We start from the raw sequence: 6,207 nt of genomic DNA, 5'->3' as shown, positions 1-6,207 counted from the left end.
ACAGGAGGATCGGGGGTGTCGGAGTGTCGCAGAGCTCGCAGGTATTAGAACGGGGAAGCTGGCTACAGAGGCAGAGCCGAGGACTGAACTCTCAGCTCGGGGTTACCTTGAACTGGTAGTGGGCTGGGTGAGCTCGGAGCGCGGCTAGAGGCCGGGGATACGGGAGTGATTGGGCACTGTTCTCTGGGGGTGCACTGAGGAGTGGGGCCCCGGCCTCTCGGCTCCTCTGGGCCGGAGACAGGGAGGCCGCCATTTTCATTCCCGTCCTCCGGAACACTACGGAAAGCGTTCAGGGAACAGAAGCTCCCAAAAGCGAACCCGAGACGATTACTTAGTCCGGCCGACGGTAAGGGCGGTGCAGTTCCGCCTCGGGCAAAGACACTTGAGAGTCACTACAACAGGCCCCTCCCCCAGAAGATCAACAAAAAATCCAGCCAGGATGAAGTTCATCTACCAAGGAAAGCAGGTTCAATACCTAGGCCAGCAGCAGAATTCCAGAGGAGGAGAAAGCAAAGCACGGAACTCATGGCTTTCTCCCCATGATTCTTTAGTCTTGCAGTTCATTTAATTTTTTTTCTTTTTCAATTTCTTTTCTTTCTTTTTTCTTCTTCTGCTAAATTTTTTAAAACTTTTACCCTTTTCTTTTTTAACTTTTTTAACTAGTTTATCTTATATATATTTTTTCTTTCTTTTTTATATTTTTTTCTTTATTTGTTTTCTTTTTAAATTTTTTTTTCTGAACCTCTTTTTATCCCCTTTCTCCCCCCCACAATTTGGAGGTCTCTTGTGATTTGGTTAAAGCACATTTTGGGGGGGTCTTTGCCACCCTTTTAGTATTTTACTTGCTCCTTCGTATACTCTTATCTGGACAAAATGACAAGGCGGAAAAATTCACCACAAACAAAAGAACAAGAGGCAGTACCGAAGGCTAGGGACCTAATCAATACAGACATTGGTAATATGTCAGATCTAGAGTTCAGAATGACAATTCTGAAGGTTCTAGCCGGGCTCAAAAAAGGCATGGAAGATATTAGAGAAACCCTCTCTGGAGATATAAAAGCCCTTTCTGGAGAAATAAAAGAACTAAAATCTAACCAAGTTGAAATCAAAAAAGCTATTAATGAGGTGCAGTCAAAAATGGAGGCTCTCACTGCTAGGATAAATGAGGCAGAAGAAAGAATTAGTGATCTAGAAGACCAAATGACAGAGAATAAAGAAGCTGAGCAAAAGAGGGACAAACAGCTACTGGAACACGAGGGGAGAATTTGAGAGATAAGTGACACCATAAGACGAAAGAACAATAGAATAATTGGGATTCTAGAAGAAGAAGAAAGAGAGAGGGGAGCAGAAGGTCTATTGGAGAGAATTTCCCTAATATGGCAAAGGGAACAAGCATCAAAATCCAGGAGGTGCAGAGAACCCCCCTCAAAATCAACAAGAATAGGTCCACACCCCATCACCTAATAGTAAAATTGACAAGTCTTAGTGACAAAGAGAAAATCCTGAAAGCAGCCCAGGAAAAGAAGTCTGTAACATACAATGGTAAAAATATTAGATTGGTAGCAGACTTATCCACAGAGACCTGGCAGGCCAGAAAGAGCTGGCATGATATATTCAGAGCACTAAACGAGAAAAACATGCAGCCAAGAATACTCTAACCAGCTAGGCTATCATTGAAAATAGAAGGAGAGATAAAAAGCTTCCAGGACAAACAAAAACTGAAAGAATTGGAAACACCAAACCAGCTCTACAGGAAATATTGAAAGGGGTACTCTAAGCAAAGAGAGACCCTAAAAGTAGTAGATCAGAAAGGTACAGAGATAATATACAGTAACAGTCACCTTACAGGCAATATAATGGCACTAAATTCATATAGTTACCCTGAATGTTAATGGGCTAAATGCCCCAATCAAAAGACACAGGGTATCAGAATGGATAAAAAAACAAAATGCATCTATATGTTGCCTACAAGAAACTCATCTTAGACGTGAAGACACCTCCAGATTTAAAGTGAGAGGGTGGAAAACAATTTACCATGCGAATGGGCATCAGAAGGAAGCTGGGGTAGCAATCCTTATATCAGATCAATTAGATTTTAAGCCAAAGACTATAATAAGAGATGAGGAAGGACACTATATCATACTCAAAGGGTCTGCCCAACAAGAAGATCTAACAATTTTAAGTATCTATGCCCCTAACGTGGGAGCAGCCAACTATATAAACCAATTAATAATAACAAAATCAAAGAAACACATCAATAATAATACAATAATAGTAGGGGACTTTAACACTCCCCTCACTGAAATGGACAGATCATCCAAGCAAAAGATCAAGAAGGAAATAAAGGCTTTAAATGACACACTGGACCAGATGGACATCACAATATATTCAGAACATTTCATCCCAAAGCAACAGAATACACATTCTTCTCAAGTGCACATGGAACATTCGCCAGAATAGATCACATCCTGGGTCACAAATCAGGTCTCAACCGGTATCAAAAGATTAGGATCATTCCCTGCATATTTTCAGACCACAATGCTCTGAAGCTAGAACTCAATCACAAGAGGAAATTTGGAAAGAACCCAAATACGTGGAGGCGAAAGAGCATCCTACTAAATAATGAATGGGTCAACCAGGAAATTAAAGAAGAACTGAAAAAATGCATGGAAACAAATGATAATGAAAACACAACAATTCAAAATCTGTGGGACGCAACAAAGGCAGTCCTGAGAGGAAAATATATAGTGGTACAAGCCTTTCTCAAGAAACAAGAAAGGTCTCAAGTACACAACTTAACCCTACACCTAAAGGAGCTGGAGAAAGAACAAGAAAGAAACCCTAAACCCAGCAGGAGAAGAGAAATCATAAAGATCAGAGCAGAAATCAATGAAATAGAAACCAAAAAAAAAAAAAAAAAAAAACAATAGAACAAATCAACAAAACTAGGAGTTGGTTCTTTGAAAGAATCAATAAGATTTATAAACCCCTGGCCAGACTTATCAAAAAGAAAAGAGAAATGACCCAAATAAATAAAATCGTGAATGAAAGAGGAGAGATCACAACTAACAACAAAGAAATACAGACAATTATAAGAACATACTATGAGCAACTCTACGCCAACAAATTGGACAATCTGGAAGAAATGGATGCATTCCTAGAGACATATAAACTACCACAACTGAACCAGGAAGAAATAGAAGACCTGAGCAGGCCCATAACCAGTAAGGAGATTGAAACAGTCATCAAAAATGTCCAAACAAACAAAAGTCCAGAGCCAGACGGCTTCCCAGGGGAATTCTACCAAACATTTAAAGAACGAATTCCTATTCTCCTGAAACTGTTCCAAAAAATAGAAATGGAAGGAAAACTTACAAACTCATTTTATGAGGCCAGCATCACCTTGATCCCAAAACCAGACAAGGATCCCACCAAAAAAGAGAACTACAGACCAATATCCGTGATGAACACAGATGCAAAAATTCTCACCAAAATACTAGCCAATAGGATTCAACAGTACATTAAAAGGATTATTCACCACGACCAAATGGATTTATTCCTGGCCTGCAAGGTTGGTTCAACATCCGCAATTCAATCAATGTGATAGAACACATTAATAAAAGAAAGAACAAGAACCATATGATACTCTCAATAGATGCTGAAAAATCATTTGACAAAGTACTGCATCCCTTTCTGATCAAAACTCTTCAAAGTGTAGGGATAGAGGGCACATACCTCAATATTATCAAAGCCATCTATGAAAAACCCACTGCAAATATCATTCTCAATGGAGAAAAACTGAAAGCTTTTTCGTTAAGGTCAGGAACACAGCAGGGATGTCCATTATCACCACTGCTCTTCAACATAGTACTAGAAGTCTTAGCCTCAGCAATCAGACAACAAAAAGAAATTAAAGGCATCCAAATCGGCAAAGAAGAAGTCAAACTATCACTCTTCGCAGATGATATGATACTATATGTGGAAAACCCAAAAGACTCCACTCCAAAACTGCTAGAACTTGTACAGAAATTCAGTAAAGTGTCAGGATATAAAATCAATGCACAGAAATCAGTTGCATTTCTCTACACCAACAATAAGACAGAAGAAAGAGAAATTAAGGAGTCAATCCCATTTACAATTGCACCCAAAACTATAAGATACGTAGGAATAAACCTAACCAAAGAGGCTAAGAATCTATATGCAGAAAACTACAAAGTACTCATGAAAGAAATTGAAGAAGACACAAAGAAATGGATAAATGTTCCATGCTCCTGGATTGCAAGAATAAATATTATAAAAATGTCTATGCTACCTAAAGCAATCTACACATTTAATGCAATCCCTATCAAAATACCATCCATTTTTTTAAAGAAATGGAACAAATAATCCTAAAATTTATATGGAACAAGAAAAGACCTCGAATAGCCAAAGGAATATTGAAAAAGAAAGCCAAAGTTGGTGGCATCACAATTCCAGACTTCAAGCTCTATTACAAAGCTGTCAACATCAAGACAGCATGGTACTGGCACAAAAACAGACACATAGATCAATGGAACAGAATAGAGAGCCCAGAAATAGACCCTCAACTCTATGGTCAACTAATCTTCGACAAAGCAGGAAAGAATGTCCAATGGAAAAAAGACAGCCTTTTCAATAAATGGTGCTGGGAAAATTGGACAGCCACATGCAGAACAATGAAATTGGACCACTTCCTTATACCACACATGAAAATAGACTCAAAATGGATGAAGGACCTCAATGTGAGAAAGGAATCCATCAAAATCCTTGAGGAAAACACAGGCAGCAACCTCTTCGACCTCAGCCGTAGCAACATCCTCCTAGGAACATCAGCAAAAAGCAAGGGAAGCAAGGACAAAAATGAGCTATTAGGATTTCATCAAGATCAAAAGCTTTTGCACAGCAAAGGAAACAGTTAACAAAACCAAAAGACAACTGACAGAATGGGAGAAGATATTTGCAAACGACATATCAGATAAAGGGCTAGTGTCCAAACTCTATAAGGAACTTAGCAAACTCAACACCCAAAGAAAAACAATCCAATCAAGAAATGGGCAGAGGACATGAACAGACATTTCGGCAAAGAAGACATCCAGATGGCCAACACACACATGAAAAAGTGCTCCACATCACTTGGCATCAGGGAAATACAAATCAAAACCACGAGGAGATATCACCTCACACCAGTCAGAATGGCTAAAATTAACAAGTCAGGAAATGACAGATGCTGGCGAGGATGCGGAGAAAGGGGAACCCTCCTCCACTGTTGGTGGGAATACAAGCTGGTGAAACCACTCTGGAAAACAGCATGGAGGTTCCTCAAAATGTTGAAAATAGAACTACCCTATGACCCAGCAATTGCACTACTGGGTATTTACCCTAAAGATACAAATGTAGTGATCTGAAGGGGCACGTGCACCCGAATGTTTATAGTAGCAATGTCTACAATAGCCAAACTATGGAAAGAACCTAGATGTCCATCAACAGATGAATGGATAAAGAAGAAGTGGTATATATACACAATGGAATACTATGCAGCCATCAAAAGAAATGAAATCTTGCCATTTGCGACGACGTGGATGGAACTAGAGGGTATCATGCTTAGTGAAATAAGTCAATTGGAGAAAGACAACTATCATATGATCTCCCTGATATGAGGACATGGAGATGCAACAAGGGGGGTTAGGGGGATAGGAGAAGAATAAATGAAACAAGATGGCTTTGGGAGGGAGATAAACCATAAGTGACTCTTAATCTCACAAAACAAACTGAGGGTTGCTGGGGGGAGGGAGGGTTTGGAGAGGGGGAGGGAGGTTATGGACATTGGGGAGGGTATGTGCTATGGAGAGTGCTGTGAAGTGTGTAAACCTAGCAATTCACAGACCTGTACCCCTGGGGATAAAAATACATTATATGTTTATAAAAAATAAGAAAGAAAAAAAAAGCATTCTTTCTATTCATTGCTAATTTGCTTGGCCTAGCAAACAAAGGAAGTACTAGTAGTCCACAATTGGTTAGAGGAGAACAATCACACTGTACAGCCATGTTGTATTTATTTATTCTGATAAACAGAGAATAAACTATACAGCATGTGAACTATATACTGCAAATAACAAATGGCAAAGTTCAAAGATACATAATGTTTGAAAAACTATGTACATGTTAAGTCTCCATCAAGGAAAAAAGTCT

This window comes from Meles meles, chromosome 12, assembly GCF_922984935.1.
Source record: "Meles meles chromosome 12, mMelMel3.1 paternal haplotype, whole genome shotgun sequence".
NCBI classification, from domain to species: domain Eukaryota; kingdom Metazoa; phylum Chordata; class Mammalia; order Carnivora; family Mustelidae; genus Meles; species Meles meles.
This window is presented reverse-complemented; position numbering follows the sequence as displayed.